The 21,127-nt window shown below is 39.3% G+C and overlaps 1 protein-coding gene across 7 annotated transcripts in view; it reads left to right on the top strand.

Annotated features, from left to right (window-relative positions):
- SCAI (suppressor of cancer cell invasion) overlaps positions 1–21,127 on the top strand; it is a 158,103-nt gene that overhangs the window by 50,376 nt on the left and 86,600 nt on the right. The gene's annotated exons all lie outside the window — the stretch shown is intronic.

Below are 21,127 nucleotides of genomic sequence, written 5' to 3'. Positions count from 1 at the left end.
AATAAAAGAAATAAAAAGATTACTCTGGCTGCTATGTCAAGAATGATTTAAGGGGTTCGGTAGTAGAAGTGGGGGGAGCCAGTCATGAGGCTCCAATGTAGTGATAGTAACTTATATTAGGATAATGACAATGGAGTCAAAAAGAATGGACAGATTCATGAAACAGCCCATTAGGTTGCCACTAAAATTCTTATCTTGGAAAAATTCTTTTTCTTCTTCATCCTCCTCCTAATTCTCTTCCTGTCCCTCCTCTTCTCCTATTTCTCTTCCTCATTATTCCTTCTTGAAATCCAAACCTTCCTAGAGGCCTTGTTGTAGATCCTATCTTGCACACGGCAGTGTAACTTATCTAACTTATATTTCATAAAATCTCACAGTGTTCATTATTTGCTCATTGAAGAAATATTTCTGAGTTCCTGTTGTGTACTCTGTGGTGCTAAAGGAGGTTGCTAGTTGTATTCATTCTAAATGGAGTTCAAAGGGCCCCTGGGTGGCTCAGTCGGTTAAGCATCTGACTTTGGTTCAGGTCTGATCTCACCGTTCGTGAGTTCGAGCCCCATGTCAGGCTCTGTGCTGACAGCTCAGAGCCTGGAGCCTGCTTCCAATTCTGTGTTTCCCTCTCTCTGACCCTCTCCTGCTCACACTCTGTGTGTCTCTCCTCTCTCTCTCTCAAAAATAAATGAAAAAAAGTTTTTTTAAATAAATAAATAAATAAATAAATAAATAAATAAATAAATAAATAAATAAATAAATAGAGTTCAAGTTTAGACGCTCAGAAATGGTTCTTTTCTTCCAGGGCACTTCATGATTGCTGACGCAGATCACCCTTTTCTAGGTGTGGATAATTTGAAACCACATGATCTCCCTTCATCTAAACTTTTTTCTCCAGGACTGATTAGTCCCTTATTTTAGTCTTTTACATATCAGTTATAGGCCAAATGTGTATCCATTATTTTAAAAATTAATGAGAAAGAAAATGGTATTTTTTTTATCCTCTTAAGACAGCGATTTTCAAATAAAACCAATCATCAGAAATGGCTAAAATGGTCTTTAAAAATAGAGCATCCCAGCCCTCCTGAATCATAACATCTGGAAGTAGGTCTCAGAAATCTTTATTAAAAGAAAAAATAAATATTCAGGATAATCTGCTGGGTTTGGGAACTATAGCTTTATGCTGTTGAGGCTAGCTTTGCTCTTGGCCGAGAGAATTAATTAAATTTTTTTTCAGGGCGCCTGGGTGGCTCAGTTGTTTAAGCATCGAACTCTTGATTTTGGCTTAGATCGTGATCCCAGGGTCGTGAGATCGAGCCCCACGTTGGGTTCTGCGCTGAGCATGGAGCCTGCTTTTTTTTTTTTTTTTTTTTTTTACATTTACTTATATATTTTTGAGAGAGAGACAGAGCGCACACAGGGGAGGAGGGGAGAGAGAGAGAATCCCAAGCAGGCTCTGCTCTGTCAGCACAGAGCCCAATGTGGAGCTTGAACTCACGAACCATGAGATCACAACCTGAGCCAAAATCAAGAGTTGGGCACTCAACCGACTGAGCCACCCAGGTGCCCAAACATGGAGCCTACTTAAGATTTTCTCCTTCTCTTTCTCTCTCTCTCTCTCCCTCTGCTCCTCCCTGACTTGCATGCACACACACACTCTAAATAAATAAATAAATAGAAATAAATTTTTCTAAATGGGAATGATCCATTATATAACTGTTTGGTTTTCTCAGCTTGATTTTAAAATATGACATTTGTCTCATCTTTGAGATTGTTTTCATAAGATTATAGATAGTTTTCGGGGGGGGGTGGTGGTAGAGGTGGATTCCATTAATTTTTCTCTTGCCCTGTGGCTATTTTGTAACTATACAGTATTTATTTCGTCTCCAAAAATAAAAGAAACTTAATCTCTATATTACAAGAATATAGCTCACTAAACTTCAACTTCAAGCAAGTCTGTATTAAAAAACAGCTGGATCACTGCTCCATAAGCTTAGTGTGAATACAAATCACCTGGAGAGCTTATTAAATTGCGCATTATGATTTAGTAGGTCTGGAGTGGTGCCTGAGCTTCTGCATTTCTAAACAAGCTGGGGTAATGCTGATGCTGCTGGTCAGCAGATCTCATTTTGAGTAGTAAGAGGCTGAGGACAATTGTATTACCCTTTGAGCTTTCATCTTTGTATGAGTTACTCCGCTTTGAGGCATGTTTTGGGACTTGTTTAGTTTGACCAAAGGTTAGTAGTATATTTTAAGAAGATTGGATTATATAACCTTTATTGCTTTTTCCCATAATCTTGAAGGTTATAGTACTATATATAGCCTAAGGTTTTAGTTTCAGGCTTTGGAACTGAATAAAGGAAATGTCAGAAGCAGTATACTTTTTATTGAATCATTAAATCTGTAGCAGAAAAATCGGGTTTATATACTTGAAGTAGTCTGAACTACAAGTAGCGTATTATTAACTGAATTCAGAATATGAAAGAAAGTGATACAAGGTTGGACATTATTAGTAGATATGCAGGATATACCTACGGATTGGGGAATCTGTGTTGTGCAGAATTGAGACCGCTTTGGATAAGATAAATGTTAGGGGCGTCTGGGTGGCTCAATCTGTTGTGCATCCGACTCTTCATTTCGGCTCAGGTCATGATCTCATGGTTTGCGGGATCGAGCCCCGTGTTGGGCTCTGCACAGACACTGTGGGGCCTGCTTGGGTTTTTTTCTCTCTCTCTCTCCCAGTAGACAAATAAACATTAAGAAAAAAAAAAAGATACATGTTAGATCAGTGGATTCTTAGTGGGGAGTGGGGGATTTTTATCTCCCAGGAACACATTTGATAAATACCTGGAGACATTTTTAGTTGTCATGATAGCAGGATGGTGGTAGTGCTCTTGGTGTCAGTGGGTGGAAGCCAGGGATGCAGGGAAACACTCTCTGGTACGCAGGACAGCCCCTCACAATAGAGAGTTACTTGGCCTAATATGCAAATAGTCCCAAGATCGAGAAAAGATCTAGTCCCAAGATTAGAGAATTTTCACCAGTATTTTTAAAATATTTTTGAATCAAAAATTGTTTTGCATGTTTATTTATTTATTTATTTTGAGAGACAAAGAGTAGGGGAGTGGCAGGGAGAGAGAGAATCCCAAGCAGGCGCCACGCTGTCAGCAAAGAGCTCAGTGCAGGACTCCAGCTCACAAACCGTGAGCTCACGACCTGAGCCAAGATCAAGAGTCAGACACTTAGCCAACTGAGCCACCTAGGGGCCTCTTTATTAACTTTTAAATTAAAAGTAATGCAGAGGGGCTCCTGGGTGGCTCAGTCAGTTAGGTGTCCAAGTTTTGATTTCACCTCAGGTCACGGTCTCACGGTTCATGGGATTGAGCCCCACGGGAGGTTCTGCGCTGACAGCACGGAGCCTGCTTGGGATTCTCTTTCTCCCTCTCTTTCTCTGCCCCTCTCCCCCCGCCCCCACACTCTCTCTCTTTCTCTCAAAATAAGTAAACTTAAACAATATATACAAAATAAAAATAATACAGGAAGCAATCATTCATATTCCTACCAAATTCAACCTGTTAACAATTTTGTCATATTTGATTGTAACCTTTTTGTTTAAGAAATATCACTCCATTATATTTTTAAATGTTTATTTTTGAGAGAGAGAGAGAGAGAGAGCGGGGAAGGGGCGGAGATAGAGGGCTACAGAATTTCCGGAGTGGGCACTGCGCTGACGGCAGAGAGCCTGTGATGTGGGGATTTAATTTACAAACCGTGAGATCATGACCTGAGCTGAAGTCAGACGCTTAACTGACTGAGCCTCCCATGTGTCCCTCACTCCATTATTTTTGAGAAAATAACATGATTGTAATTTTGAATTCAAATAATGTGGAAAGTTCAGGGATGAAAATAACGAAGCTAATCCACATCTTACCACCCAGACATACCCATCATAAATACCGGCTGAACATTAATCTTAGATATCTTTCCATGCATGTGTATAGATAGAAGAATAGAGAGAAATGCTTATATAAAATTGGGACCATACTGTAGATGAACCAAAAATAACCATTATGAAAAAATTTAAATCTAAAGAAAACTAAATGGAATTATTAACCCCATATACTCTACTCATCAGTGAACTTCAGCAGTTACGAATACAGAGCCAATCTGATTTTATATACATCCGCATCTGTACCCACTCACCTGACCCATAGTATTTTGAAACACATCTCAGACATGACATCATTTCATCTGTAAGCATTTTAATGCCTGTCTATAAAACTTGAGATCTCTTTCTTTGAGCTATTAATCACACACATACAATTAACAATTTTTCTGATTGATTCATTCCCTTCCTCCTTCCCCCCTCTTTCCTTCCCTTGAATTATGTTTTCTTCCAAATGGAAGGATATTTTTTCCTACTGAGGTTGCACAAAATGAAAATGAAACAGCAGAATTCCACAAAGAAAGGGAAATGGATGCCGCACAGGCCAAACCAAAGCTATCTACTGCAAATACTTTTTGCGAATTTCGTTTTTTCTTTCTAGAATGTCTTCATCTGTTTGGCAGTGCTGTGTAAAATAATGAAATACTTTATTTCTCTTCTTTGCTCTGTTCATTTTTCAAGATGCCTGTTTTATCTTTTCCAGTATTTCTTTGAGATATCTCCCTGCTTTGATGTATTTGCTTACAGCAATGACCTCTGACGACTGTTAGCAGGAAAGTACCTGCAGGAGTCATCTAACTGGTGGTTTGCTTCTTGAGGACAGGAGCAAGTTTTACCATATTTCTTCCTGACATGTCTTCAGTATTTGTCGGATGCTTGTTATTAATCTTGAGGGAAGCCTGCCAATATTGATTGGTATAGTAATTAAAACCATTGATTTACAATAATAACATAGTCTAACATATGTGCATGCAAGAGAATATTATTCAGATGCTAACATTTGGTCCCTGTATGGTACCTGTGGGCAGTCTCCATATAAAGTCATGAAGCAGGGAATTCTCTCTGATCACATCCTCTTGTTTCTTCTGACACTTACAGGGTGACCATATGTCCTGGTTTGCCTAGTACAGTCTCCGTTTCTACACAATCTCGATGAAATATTAATAGTGTCTCTTTCCTTTCACAGAATTGTCCCAGTTTAGATGGGACTTATACCACATTTAATGTGTGCCAGGCTTTTTTCCAGACACTTTACGTACATTCTCATTTGATCTTCGTGACAACCCTGAGAAGCAGAGCCCATTATTACCCCCATTTTACAAATGGGCAGGTTGGGGGCACAGAGAGGTCAACTAGCTGGCTGATACCACAAGGCGGGGTTCGAGTAGTAAGTGGCAAAGCCAGGATTTGAGTGCAGGCAGTTGGGTGCCAGCGACCTTCACCACTCTACTGCGTTGCACCCAGACTGGCCCCAAGGAGATCTTTGTAGAATACCTATCGACCCACGAGGAGTCTCCTCATACCTAATCTGCATCTTTGTAGATCAAAAGGCTGGCGAAGCCTTTGGGAATTTGAGTGGTTTCCTTATCTTCACAAAATACTTGTCGTTTCCTCACGTACCACCATGCCAATCTGATAGAGGCGTCTTTCTCTGAAGATTGAACATGTACCTTTTTTCATTCTCTTAATGGCAGCTATTTGGCATTCCCTTCTAACTCTTTTTTTTTTTTAATGTTTATTCTTGAGGAAGAGAGAGAATGCACGCATGAGCAGGGGAGGGGGAGAGAGAGAGAGGGACAGAGCAGGCTCTGCGCCGACAGAGCTAAAGTCTGATGTTCAACCGACTGAACCACCTAGGCGCCCCTGACATTCCCTTCCAGATGCTCAAGTGATGTATATCCTCAGCTTCCATAGATAGTCAGGTCCCTGCCACAGTCACTTTTCCTTGCTTCTGGCCATCATTGGTGTTTTAAATTCACACACACACACACACACACACACACACACACACACACACACACAGTGTCTCTAGCACCCACAACAGTGCCTGCCATAAACTACCTTTGATGGTCAGTTCATATTTTGGAGTTGTCTGGGAACAGTATTCGAGGCCCTGGCATAAAGTGCTTTGACGAAGGATATTCGAGAAAGCTACTGCTTTCAAGTAGCTTACAATCTAGTAAGGGGATGATGACCGTTCACAAATTACCATGACACAGAGCAGCTGATCTATAGGAGCAGAGTAATTTAGAGTTCAGAGGAACACAAATCGTTTCTGACAGGGTTGATCCAGAAACATTATGTGAAGGTGGACACACTTAAGTCCGTTTAATGATTTCCTAAATCGAGTGCAGAAGAACTACTTTCTCGTGCTAAGGACAGGGCTTCAGTCTGCCAAGAGTAAAGGCCTGACAGAAGAGTGAGATGTGATTAACCCAGAGGAGAGGAGGGCTCCAGTCAAGTTGACACTTGGTGCCCTTGTGAGAGACCCTCAGTCGCAGGATTGCTCTGTTTTTACGGTATCATCATCGTCATGGCACATGTTGACCTTCTAGGTGGGTTATAAGCAGCAGGAACAGATGGAACTTCTCAGGGGCAAGGAATTTTATTTTTTTTTTAATGTGGAAGCCTATTTATTTGAAAAAATTTTAACTTTTTTTGGTTTAAAGTCTTTTGATATACGCAAGGTCTTTTTCCCTAATAAAAACACTGTCTATTTCTCTTATACAGTTGACCCTTGAGAAACATGGGATTAGGGGTCTCAGCTCCCTGCACTGTTTGAAATCTGCATGTACCTTTTGACTCTCCCAAAACTTAACTACTGATAGCCTACTGTTGACTGGAAGCCTTATCAATAACACAAACAGATGATTAACATGTATCTCCTCTATGTATTATATACTGCATCCTTACAATCAAGTAAGCTAGAGAAAAGAAAATATTAAGAAAGCTATAAGGAAGAGAAAATACATTTACAGTACGGTGCCGTATTTACCAGAAGAAATTTGCATATATGTGGACTCCACAGTTCAAACCCACGTTGTTCAGCATCAAGTGTAATTGCATTGACCGTTTTTACTTTTTATTTTTTTTAGGATTTTATTTTTATCTAATCTCTATACCCAACATGGGGCCCAAACTCACAACCTCAAGATCAAGAGTCTTACACTTTATTGACTGAGCCAGCCAGGCGTCCCTTACTTTTTTACTTGACTATCTAAATAACAACAACAACAAAAAATGATTAATTAGAATTTATCACAGTACCCTGATGAGATAGAGCAGTATTCATTATCCTCACTTTACAAATGAGGAAATTGAAGTTAGGTGACACTGTAAGTAAGCTAGTGATTTGGGTGAAAATGGCAAAAATGGGACTTCTCCTTGGGTCTTCAGAATCGAGAGCCAGTGTATATCACGTGGTCTCATTTAACTTAACAGATTAAAAAATTTTTACCAATATCCAGATAAAAAGGAACATTGAAAGTTGTGATTATCTTACATTTTAGCTCCTTTTTAAATGAATGTCATTATAGAATCTGGTTCAACCTAATCAGTCTGTTTCCGTTTCTGAGTCAACAGGCCTATTTGTTTTGATGAGTACAGATCCCATAAATTGTACTGAAAGGGAAGTCCCTTGGAGGCTGCAGGTGGCCTACACGCTACCTCTGCGCAGATTGGTAAAACAGTCTCTCCAGAGGGTTTGGGTCAGTCACAAGAAGGCATCTCCCCTTGGGGCATGTTCAGCCCACACCAGGGTGCTGGCCTTGGGAAGTAAGTGTCTGGATTTTCATGTCTACACTGGCCACTCAGAAAACAGCAGCCGGGGATCCTGTTTAATTTATTTATGAGGCTCTGAGGCTTCTTTAGGGCTGTGTTTACAGAGCGCACCTGTTGCTTTTCCTCAGTATGCAGCGTGTATACCTCCCTCAGTACCTGTGCTTGTTTGCTCCACCCGGACCCCGAACCTCCCTGATATTACATGGCTCACCCTTCACTTCATCCAGGGCTCCCCTTAAATCTTCCCTTACCAAACGTCCCCTCACCTCCTCTGCCTGGAATACCACCTCCAGGCACGCTGCCCCTTCTTGCCATAGTTTCTTCATTATACTTCTTACCACCTGGGATAAGTAAATTCGTGTGTGTTTTGTTTTGCTTTTGCCTCTCCACTAGAAAGTGCACTTTGTGAAAGTAGGGGTTTTGCCTATGTTGTTCACTGCTCTGTTCCAGCAACTAGAACAATGCCTGGCAGTGGGGAGCTCTCAGTCAGCATTCGTTGAATGAACGAACACACATTGGACTGTTCGTATTGTGATTGATGATATCAATGGCCAATTTTAATATTTGCTACTTCTGCTGACTCTATTTGTACGCTTTCTGGACTATGATGTTATGAATTTTGTCTAATTGAACCGTCACAATAGCAGTGTGAGGGGAAAATAATGTAATTCTTATTTTAGAGTTGAAGAAATATACCAAAACTTAGAAGAGTTAAATGACATGCCCAAAGTCAAATATCTAATCGTTAGAGTCATTCCCTTGACAGGTAGTTTTGATAATCAAAGTTCACTTAAAAACATTGTTTCAGTGATTCTTTAGGTCTTATGGCTTTTTTGAAAGAGGGATTTCCAATTACTGGTTTGGGGGGGGAGAAACCTTAAAAACACTGTCAGCTATGTTTTAAGGGAAAGAGGAGATAAGGCCCTTGGGATTTGAAGCTTTGGGATGCTGGAGATCAGACAACTCTCCTTTGTAATCTTGCATTCTTATCTAAGGGTGTTCACCTTGAGGGTCCTTTGGGAAGAAGAACATGACTTTGGAGTCCTTTTCCAGCTGTGTAAGTCTGGCTATATAACTTATCTGAGCAATTTTTTCATCTCTAAAGTCAAGTAAGAGTGTCTACCATATGGGGTATGAAGATGAAATGCCTGGCCTAGTTTTTTGAGCTTGGGAGCTTGATTTCTCCTGTCCCCTTTTCTTTCTCCCTTCACCTGCAAGGGACTAGAAATCCAAGTTGTTTGAGCCCTCTTCAGGGTGATTTCTCTTCTTGATAACTTCCCTCCAGATAAGTAATCCTATATGTTAAACTGTTTTCTGGTAGTATGTAGGCAATCAAGGTACCTTTTATAATTTGCATGTTATATTGTTATTGCAACTCAGGGAGTAACTCAGGGTCTTTGTTTATTTTTATTTATTTTTTTCAATTTATGTATTTTGAGAGAGAGAGTGTGAGTGGGGAAGGGGCAGAGAGAGAGAGAGAGAGAGAGAGAGAGAGAGAGAATCCCAAGCAGGCCCCGCACTGTCAGCGCAGAGCCTGACATGGGGCTCCATCCCATGAACCGTGAGATCATGACCTGAGCTGAAATCAAGAGGTGGATGCTCAACCGACTAAGCCACCAAGGTGTCCCCATGGACTTTGTTTATAAGTGTTGTGCACATACTGTTTTCACAAATCTTTGGGTCCGATTCCTGCTTTTGTAATTGAATGTTCATAAAAACTGTATCACTAGCTGGGAAGCCCTCCTTGTTTCTCACATCCTTCTCTCCATGTTCCATGAAATACCAGGTTATTTTAAGTCATTGACGTGTTTGCTAACACGTGTAGGTTTAGATGCCTACTAGAATTTAAGTAGCATCTTACAATTTCTATAATAGTCACCATGTCCCCAGAAGAGTAGTGTCATGTACAGACTCAGAAAATAGGGTTTCCTGAACCAATGAGTAATTGAGGTAGGTGAAAACCCAGGAATTTTTAGGCTCTTTCTCTGAAATTAAACAGTACAGCATTTAATTTCTAACTGAAAAATTATTCACTGAGAAATGGGAAACAAGTTAAAGGAAGTACAACCAACTTCCGGTTAAAGATGTCTGGGGGTCCTTCCCAATTACATGCTGATCTTCTCTTCTCTTAATACCCTATTATATGCTGTATAATAAAGCATTAAAAAAGGTTCATTATTTAAGCATTAATTATGGATTTAGCTGGAAGGTGTATGATTTAAAGACTAACTGATTTAACCCCAAATAATGATATAACTATATTGGAAGGGACTCTGGGAGTATAAGAGAACTAATTCCTTATTTGTCATTACAGAAAATCTGTAATGTCAAAAATGGATGAATCAGGCAATTGCAAGAAATGATTTTTATGTAGGACCATAGGGAACACTATCAGATGAAACAGCCACAAGAGGTGAAAGTTGTTGATGTTAGTGGAGTAAGGGTGAGGCAGTGAACTACTGCTCTTCACTTAAGTCTTATTGGGTATTATTGAATGGTTAATTATGTGTATATTATTTTGATTTTTAAAAATTTTTTTAACATTTTTTTATTATTTATTTTTGAGACAGAGAGAGATAGCACATGAACAGGGGAGGGTCAGAGAGAGAGGGAGACACAGAATCTGAAGCAGGCTCCAGGCTCTGAGCTGTCAGCACAGAGCCCGACACGGGGCTCGAACTCACGGACCGTGAGATCATGACCTGAGCTGAAGTTGGATGCTTAACCGACTGAGCCACCCAGGCACCCCTATTTTGAGTTTTAAAATAAGGGCTAAAAGGGCAAGAGAAAAAGTAGAAATATAACAATCTAAGAAAGTGAAAAAAACAACCCAAGAAAGGGAGAAAATGTTTGCAAATTCTTATCTCTGGTAAGGTACTTGTGTCTAGAATATACAGTAAACTCTTCCAACCCAATGATAAAGAACCCAAGTAACTTATTAAAATAGGCAAAGGATCTGAGGAACTATTTCTTCAAAGATGATATATTAAGGGGCCAATAAGCATGTGAAACGATGCTTAACATCATTAGCCATCAGAAATGTAAATCTAAACCACAACCAGATAGTGTTTCACATCCCCTAGGATGCCTAGAATAAAAAAGGCAGATCATAAGTATTGGTGAGGTTGTAGAGAGATAAGATCTCTCATACATTGCTGCAGCTGTAAACTGGTGCAGTCACTTTGGAAAACAGTCTGGTTGTTCCTGAAAAGCTTAAACATAGCATTACCATCTGACCCAGCAATTCTACTCCCAGCTATGTACCTAAAAAAAGTGAAAACACATGTCCACACAAAAACCCATATGCAGATGTTCATAGCGGCATTATTCGTAATAGCCCCAAAGTGAAAACAATCTAACTGTCCATTGGCTGAAGAATGGATAAATAAACAGTGGTATCTGTAGATACGATGGAATATTATTTAGCCATTAAAAAGAATGAAGCACTGGGGCCCCTGGGTGGCTCAGTTAGCTAAGTGCCTACTCTTCATTTTGGGTCAGGTCATGATCTCGTGGAGTTTGTGACTTTGAGCCCCTCATTGGGCTCTGCGCTCACGATGAAGAGCCTGATTCAGATCCTCTGTCTCCCTCTTCCTGCCCCTTCCACACCTTTCAAAAATAAATAAATGTTAAAAAAAAATTAAACAGAATGAAGTACTGATATATGCTAAACATGAATGACCCTTGAAAACATTTTAAGCGAAGGAAGCCAATCACAAAAGCCACATTTTGTATGATTCCATTTATGTGCCCGTCCAGATGTTAAATCCATGGAAACAGAAAGTAGACTAAGGCTGAGAGGTGTTTTAGGGGAAATGGGGCATGACTGCTAATGAACATGAAGTTTCTTTTTTGGGTGATAAAAATGTTCTAAAGTTAGGAGCACTCGGGTGACTCAGTCGGTTAAGTGTCTGACTCTTGGTTTCAGCTCAGGTCATGATCTCATGGTTTTTTAGTTCGAGCCCCAAATTGGGCTCCGCGCTGAAGGTGCAGAGCCTGCTTGGGATTCTGTCTCTCCTCTCTCTCTCTCTCTGTCTCCTCTCTCCTCTCTCTGCCCCTCCCCTGCTACGTGCTCTTTCTCTCTCAAAATAAACAAACTTAAAAAACATTCTCCAAAAAAATGTTCTAAAGTTCAATGTGGTGATGGCTGCATACCTATGAATGTATTAAAAACCATTGACTTGTACACTTAAGTAGGTAAATTGTATCGTATGTGAATCATACTTCAATAGAGCTATTATGTTACTCTATATAAAAATATAGATACATAGACATATAATCAAGTATTACTGCTAAAAAAAGTTTTATTTCTCTTTTGATGAAAAGTTTATTTTTTTCTTACTTTTGCTTCCAACTTATCACACACAAAACCTGCAATTTAGGAAAACAAAATTGTCGTGGTGTATAGATCATAAGTGTCTTTTAATGGTTATTTTTCCCCCGTTTAACACAAATCAGCATGATTTGTTGATCTGTGTGCCTACAGCCTTCTCTCGGAGTATGCCGAGATGTTGGTTTTGGGTGGCTCCAAATGTTTTTCATGTTGCCTGTTTTTAGTGTGCTGTAGACACAGACTTTTGGCTGCTGCCAGAGTCATCTTTGTATGTGATTAAGAAGAAAATCTGTGTGGTCTGTACTTCTTCATACACCGAATAGGAGTAACGTCTTGTTGGTTGGTGATTGAGATTCTTTTTTTTTTTTTTTTTTTTAAATCTCAGGATTTTCATTTTCCAACGTTTATTTATTTTTTTGGGACAGAGAGAGACAGAGCATGAACGGGGGAGGGGCAGAGAGAGAGGGAGACACAGCATCAGAAACAGGCTCCAGGCTCCGAGCCATCAGCCCAGAGCCCAACGCGGGGCTCGAACTCACGGACCGCGAGATCGTGACCTGGCTGAAGTCGGACGCTTAACCGACTGCGCCACCCAGGCGCCCCGGTGATTGAGATTCTTGCCTGAACTTCTTGTTCCCTCTTGAGTTTTTGTGTTGTGAATAAATGGCTACTTAAATTGAACTAGACTGTATTTGACTGCTGCCTCTGTGGGTTTCCCCACTGGAGACAGTTTTCATGAATTGTTAGCCTTAGGCTGCTTCAGATGATGTTTTCTCACATTATTCTCCAGGGTACCTGTTTTTGATGCTGTCTTTCGTTTTGTATATTTTTGTGTTTCTTGCCCCATTAGCTTCATAAATAGTCCTTGCGTGGGTCTGGTTGATAGTCATTGTTTTTAGATGCCTGCCTGCCTGCCTGCCCTTCCTTTCAGCGCAGTGCTGTTAGGCTAGGTCTCCATCAACAAAGTACTGGACTTTGCATATTTGTGCATGTTAGATTAGCACCTCTCTTTTCCCACATTTGGTAGGCAAAATGATATCTTTTGTTTTTAAATTTTTTTCTAACGTTTTAATTTTTTTTTTATTTGAGAGACAGAGACAGTGCGAGCAGGGGAGGGCCCGAGAGAGAGGGGGAGACACAGAATCCGAAGCAGGCTCCAGGCTCCGAGCTGTCAGCACAGAGCCCGATGCGGGGCTCAAACCCACAAACCGCGAGATCGTGACCTGAGCCGAAGTCTGACTCTTAACCGACTGAGCCACCCAGGCGCCCCCAAAATGATATCTTTATAGTCTCATGCACAGTACCTCACAAATGGCATTCTGGCCGTGTATACATCACTGCTGCCCCATGCCCTAACTCCTTTGGCTTCCTTTTCTTTTTTTAACAGTTCTTTTTAAAATTTTTTGAAAAGTTTATTTATTTATTTTGAGAAAGCACAAGCAGGGGAAGGGAAAAGAGAGAGGGAGAGAGAGAAAATCCCAAGCAGGCTCCATGCTGCCAGCATGGAGCCCAGTTCGGGGCTCAAACTCATGGACCGCAAGATCATGACCTGAGGTGAGATCAAGAGTCAGACGCTTTACCAACTGAGTCGCTCAGGTGCCCCTGGTTTCCTTTTCTTTTTCTTTTCCTTTCTTTTTTTTAAAATTTTTTTATTTTAATGTTTATTTATTTTTGAGACAGAGAGAGACAGAGCATGAACAGGGGAGGGTCAGAGAGAGAGGGAGACACAGAATCTGAAACAGGCTCCAGGCTTTGAGCTGTTAGTGCAGAGTCCGACGCGGACTGAGAGATCATGACCTGAGCCGGAGTCAAATGCTTAACCGACTGAGCCACCCAGGCGCCCCTGGCTTCCTTTTCTTAAATTCTTTGTCCTCAGTTCATTCAGTTTCTCTCAACATTGAGCAATGAGCAGTTTGGTACCTATGCGTTTCTCTTACAGTTGTTCTTATAGCATGTAACTTAACTTCGCATGTGGAAATAAGTCCGAAACATTGTTTTCAGAAAATAATTTGTATATAATTCGTGATAGTTTTATGCCATCTTTGATACATTGGAGATGCTTCCCATTCTGGTAAGGACCAGCATTGTTCTTATTACAGGAATACCACCTGTACCAAGCAGTAGCTTCCCGTTCCTTTTACAATGAGTATGTTCAAACCATCATCATCACCCCTTACATACACACACACGTTCAAAATTTTTTTGGACTTGGTATTATTCAATTTATGCTCTATTTTGAGTACACTTATGACAGTTTTACAACAAATAATTTTAAAGTACATTATTATTTACAGATCAGTTTTATATCCATTAGTTCATTGCAGTGTCCAACAGCCTTATGGGATAGCCATTTATTATTACTATTTTTTAAATTTACATCCACATTCGTTAGCATATAGTGCAGTGATTTCAGGAGTAGAATCCAGTGATTCATCCCCTACATATAACACCCAGCGCTCCTCCCAACAAGTGTCTTCCTTAATGCCTCTTCCTCATTTAGCCCCTCCCCCCACCCACAACCCCTCCAGCAACCCTCAATTTGTTCTCTATATTTAAGAGTCTCTTATGTTTTGTCCCCCTCCCTGTTTTTATATTATTTTTGCTTCCCTTCCCTTATGTCATCTGTTTTGTATCTTAAATTCCACATATCAGTGAAGTCATATGATATTTGTCTTTCTCTGGCTAATTTCACTTAGCATAATACATTTTAGGTCCATGCACGTTGTTGCAGATGGCAAGATTTGATTCTTTTTGATTACTGAATAATACTCCATTGTGTGTGTGTGTGTGTGTGTGTGTATTTTTTAATGTTTATTTTTGAGACAGAGAAAGAGCTTGAGGGGGGAGGGGTAGAGAGAGAGGGAGACACAGAACCTGAAGCAGGCTCCAGGCTCTGAGGTGTCAGCACAGAGGCTCAACATGGGGGCTCAAACCCACGAGCCGTGAGATCATGACCTGAGCCGAAGTCAGATGCCCAACCAACTGAGCCACCCAGGCTCCCGTCTCCATTGTATATTTATACCATATCTTCTTTATCCATTCATCTGTTGATGGACATTTGTGGTCTTTCCAATACTTTGGCTATTGTCGATAGCACTGCTATAAACATTGGGGTGGTGATGTGCCCCTTCGAAACAGCACAGCTGTATACCTTGGATAAATACAATTGCTGAGTCATAGGTTAGTTCTTTTTTTAATTTTTTGAGGAACCTCCATACTGTTTTCCAGAGTGGCCGCACCAGTTTGCATTCCCACTAGCAGTGCAAAAGGGTTCCTCTTTCTCCGCATCCTCGCCAACAGCTTTCGTTGCCTGAGCTAATTTTAGCCATTCTGACTGGCGTGAGGTGGTATCTCATTGTGGTTTTGATTGGTATTTCCCTGATGATGAGTGATGTTGAGCATTTTTTCATGTGTCTGTTAGCCATGTGGATGTCTTCTTTGGAGAAGTGACTATTCATGTCTTTTGTCCATTTCTTCACTGGATTATTTGTTTTTTGGATGTTGAGTTTGATAAGTTCTTTATAGATTTTGGATACTAACCCTTTATCTGATATGTCGTTTGCAAGTATCTTCTTGCATTATGTAGGTTGCCTTTTAGTTTTGCTGATTGTTTCCTTCACTGTGCAGAAGCTTTTTATCTTGATGAGGTCCCAATAATTCATTTTTGCTTTTGTTTCCCTTGCCTCTGGAGACATGTTGAATAAGAAGTTGCTGCGGTGAGGTAGCCATTAGTCGTATCCCATTTTTATAGCTGAGAAAACATAATTTTGATACTCTCTTATGTTAATGCTTAATTATACAGCCATTCCATCTCTTTATATATGTTTTTTTTTTAAAACTCTGAGTGTATAAGAAGATGATCTCTTTCCTACCATGTAATTTCTATAAATATACTCTCTTTTATCAGAATCAATTTCTATATTTTAGTTTCAGTTTCTACATACTTTCATTCTTTCCTTGACCTGCTTCCCTTTTAGGTCTTAGCACAGGGTAATTCTCTATTTTTTTTAAACCTCAGTAAACTGCAGAGTGATAACTATGGTGGTATTATACATTATATACTGTTTTCAGACTTCTTTCACACCTAAATAACCTTGTTCTATCTTCACAACAGTTGTTTGAGATACACAGAGCAAGTGCAAATTGCTTGTTTTTGTGAATTAAAACCTTGCGACTCACAGTGTTCGCTCAAGTTTTTGTTTGTTTGTTTACAGTCACATAACTAGGAAGTGTTAGGAACAGGAATACTCCAGCTTCTGGCCTAACATCGGGCACCTTCCGCTGCTGTGAGGACCTTGCATTGTGCTCCCTCGCATGATGTAATGCACACTTAATCAGGTTTCTTTCATACTTTCATATTGCCAACCACTTATTCAGAATTCAACCCAGAGTAGCAGTTTCTCTTGTTTTGTCAGAAGACTTCCTATAAAAAGAAGTTGTCAACAAGACAGGGCAATAATTTGCCAGATGCTCTGTATTTAGCAGAGCAAGTCTTTGAAGTTGTCCCTACTTACTGCCCTTCTGCTGTGTGTCTATTTTGTAATCTCTGTCAGGACTGTTGTGTATAGATCGGTTTCCTGGGGCCTCAGTAACAAATTGCCACTAAGTGGGTGGTTTAAAACAACAGAAATTTGTGCTCTCACACTTCAGGAGGCCAGAAGTCCAAAATCAAAGTGTTGGCAGAACTGGTCCTTTTTAGAAGTTCAGAGGGAGACTGTTCCATTTCTCTTCACTGGCTTCTGGTGGTTGCCAGCGATCATTGCTGTTCCTTGGCTTTGCAGCTGCATAATTCGAGTCTCTGTCTCCTTCTTCATATGGCTGTCTTCCCTCTGTGTCTGTGTCTGCATATGGCATTCTGCTCACTGTGAATGCCTGTCTCCTCAGCTTATAAGGACACGGTCGCATTGGATTAATACCCTGTCCCAGTACGACCTCATGTTAATTTACACCTTAATTACATCTGCAAATGCACTACAGTTGACCCTTGAACAACACAGGTTTGAACTGTGCTGGCCTTCTTACACGTGGGTTTTTTTCAATAATTGTATACACTGACAATATCAATAAGTACAGTATAGTACTGTAAATGTATTTTCTATTCCTAATGGTTTTCTTAATGACATTTTTTTCTAGCTTACTTTATTGTAAGAATATGGTATATGATACATGTAATATACAAAATGTGTGTTAATCAACTATTGATGTTATAAGGCTTCCAGGCAACAGTAGGCTATTAGTTAAGTTTGGGGGAGTGGGTCAAAATTATACATGGATTTTCAACTGCACAGGGGTCAACTTGTTTTTTCATTTTTCTAATGGTGTCTTTTATTGAATACAATTCTTGGTTTTCAGAATGGTCTAGTTTTTCCTTAGTGAAGAATGCTTTTTGGTGAGCTATTTAAATAATCTTTTTTTTTTTTTAACCTCACTGTCATGAAGATAACCTCCCGTATTATTATTTAACTATTCAATTTTACCTTTTACATTTATATCCACAGTCTGCCTAGAATTGATTTTCATGTGTAATTGTGTGAATTTTTGTGTGAATCAAGATTCATGTTTTTTCTTTTAATTTAGGTATCTAGTTGACCCAGTACTGGCTCTTTTTCTTAATTTTTTGGACAAAACTTACTTTTTCTCATTGCTTTACAAAATGCCGCTTTTGTCATAAATCAAATGTCCATGTACATGTGTGTTATCTCTCAACTCTACTCCGTTTTGCTCTTCTTGTACCAATACCACAGTCTTCAGTCCTGCTTTTCAAAAGTCTTGATATCCAGTGGAATCAGTCCTTCCATTTGTTCTTCATCAAGATTATTTTAGCTGCTCTTGACTCTTTGCATTTCTGTATAGATTATAAGGTCAACTTGTCCATTTGTCCAAACAAAACTACTGATATTTTGATTGGTATTTGCACTGATCTGTAGACCAATCTAGGGAGAACTGATGTCCTTATACTTTTGAGGCTTCTAGTATAAAAGATGGCATATTCTGAATTTTCTGTAAGTCATTTAAAAAAAAATTTTTTTTTAAGTTTTTTTTGAGAGACACAGACAGAGACAGAGTGTGAGTGGGGAGGGGCAGAGAGAGAGGGAGACACAAAATACGAAGCAGGCTCCAGACTCTGAGCTGTCACCAGACAGCCCGACGTGTGGCTTGAACTCATGTACTGTGAGATCATTACCTGAGCAGAAGTCAGACACTTAACTGAGTCACCTGGTCGCCCCCTGTAACTCATCTTTAATTTAGCTCTCAAGCTGTCAGATTTTTATAGTTTTCTATGATGAAGTCTTACGCATCTGCATTATATTTATTCTTAGTTATTTGATATTACCTGATGCAATTGTAAATGATACATCTTTTTAAAATTTCATGTAATAATTATTTGTTCTTTGGGATATAGAAATACTATTGGCCTTTTTATATTCACCTTATATCCAGCAACTGTGCTAAAACTCAGTGGTTAATTCTGATAACTTATCTGCAGGTCCTTCTGAAATTTCTATGGAAAGGTTCATATCATCTACAAATAATGACAGCTTTATATTTATTTGATAAAAATATAATTGAGTCATGTGTGATTTTAAATTTTCTAGCCACATTAAAAAGATGAAATTAATTTTAATAGTATATTTTATTCAACTAAAATACGAAAATATGATTTCAACATGTAACAAGGTAAAAATTATTAATGAGATTTTTACATGCTTTTTCATACTTAATCTTCTAAATTTGGTGTATTTTACATTTATGACACATCTCAATTTAAAGTAGCCATGTTTCAAGTACTTAGTAGCCACGTTTGGCTAATGACTACAGCGTAGGTTTAGAGAATGAGGCAAACTTTTTTTTAAGCAAATGTTATATATATAGCTTTTTTATGTGTAACTTTTAATGGAGTCACTGATGGGGCTTCTACTGTCTTGATTATATATAAGTGCCAAGGAGAGATTGAATTTTCAAGGAAGGTTATACTGAAAAGGTGTCATTTGAATGTCTTGAACTATGAATATAAATTTGCCAGCTGAACAAAATGGGCAAAGAGAATAACATGTAAAATTGTGATGTTATATTAGAGTAGAATTCGTTCAGAGCCTTGCAGATACTTTGCTGTGGGCGGAGAGGAGGTCACACTGTGAGAGTGGTGGCTGACTGGCTAGCAGTTCTTCCCCAGTTCCCTGTGTTATGAGTAATTTATTAGTAACGGTAGTTCACATGTTCCAAATAGATAAAGTAAGATAAATTTTCAAAAGTGTAATTGCTGGGCCTAATAAAATATGTATATACCCCAGCACATACGGTGAATCTCGGGGTCTGAACGAATTTTTCTGCCCCTAGAAAATATGGTTTCAGTGCATAGTCAACTGCAATAATTAGTGTACTGTATCTGTAATGGGTTAACTGTTGTATTAAGTTCGTATTTTGGGTTTTTTGGTTTTGTTTTTATTTAAATTCTAGTTAGTTAAGATACAGTGCCATATCGGTTTCAGGAGTAGAATTCCGTAAATCATCACTTACGTACAACACCCAGTGCTCATCATAACAAGTGCCCTCCTTAATGCCCATCACCCATCTAGGCCACCCCCCACCTCCCTCCCTCCATCAATCCTCATTTTGTTCTCTATCATTAAGTGCCTCTTCTGGTTTCTTTCCCTCTTTTTTTCCCTCCTTCCCCTATGTTCATCTGTTTTGTTTCTTAAATTCCACATATGAATGAAATTACATGGTATTTGTCTTTCTCTGACTGACATATTTTGCTTAGCATAATACACTCTAGCTCCATCCGTGTTGTTGCAAATGGCAAGATTTCATTCTTTTTGATGGCTGAGTAATATTCCATTATTATATATGTATACACACACACACACACACACACACACATATCACATCTTCTTTATCCATTCATCCGTCAGTGGACGGTTAGGTCCTATCCATAGTTTATTGATAAGGTTGCTATAAACATTGGGGTGCATGTACCCCTTTGAATCTGTATTTTTGTATCCTTTGGGTAAATATCTAATAATGCAATTGCTGGATTGTAGGATAGTTCTATTTTTAACTTTCTGAGGAACCTCCATACTGTTCTCCGGAGTGGCTCTACGGGTTTATATTTTGTTGATTACTGGTAAAGTTTAACATTTTTTCTTATTAACAGTGATACATTACTACCTTCTAGTTCTCAGATTCCATTCAGGGTTTTCTAGTTGTCCCAATTATATCCTTTGCAGCAGAAAGATCCAGTTCAGGATCAGGCTTTGCACCTCAGTCTTCCTTTTCTTTGGAGGAAAAGGCATTTTCTTGACATATTTTACCTTGGCATTTTTGAAGATTACAGGTAGATTATGTTGTAGAAAGCCTCCCAATTTGGTTTTGTTTGTTTCCTCATGATTAGATTCAAGATCTAGCATCTAATTGAATTGGCAGGAACATTACTTCTCATTGTATCTTACCAAGTGGTATAGGACTTTGATTAGTCCAATTATTAATATTCACTTTGATCATTTGATCAAGGTAGAGTCTGTCAGGTATCACTTCTGTATTTTGGAATTTATGTGTGTTATATGGAGAAGTACTCTGAAACTCTCCCACACTTTCCATTTATTCAGTCATTTATTTATATCAGCATTGCTTCATGGTTTCTTACTTTATTCAATAGGTTATAATCCATTATTGTCATTATTTGTTTTGATGCTGAAATTATCCCCAGTTTGGCCAGTAGGAGGTTTTTCAAGCTGGATCCTCCTCCTTCTTTTCTTAAATGCTTTATTTTATTTATTTTAATTTTAATTTAATTTAATTTTATTTTATTTTTTTTATAAATGTTTATTTATTTTTGAGAGAGAGAGAGCAAGAGTGCATGAGCAGGGGAGGGACAGAGGGAGAGGGAGACACAGAATCCGAAGCAGGCTCCAGGCTCCGAGCTGTCGGCACAGAGCCCGATGTGAGGCTCGAACTCACAAACAGTGAGATTGTGACCTGGGCCGAAGTCGGACACTTAACCGACTGAGCCACCCAGGTGCCCTTATTTTATTTTTTAAGTAAACTCTACCCTCACCATGGGGCTTGAACTCACAACC

Source organism: Puma concolor, chromosome D4 (genome assembly GCF_028749965.1).
Source record: "Puma concolor isolate L17-30 chromosome D4, mPumCon1.1.hap2, whole genome shotgun sequence".
NCBI lineage: Eukaryota > Metazoa > Chordata > Mammalia > Carnivora > Felidae > Puma > Puma concolor.
This window is presented reverse-complemented; position numbering and strand designations above follow the sequence as displayed.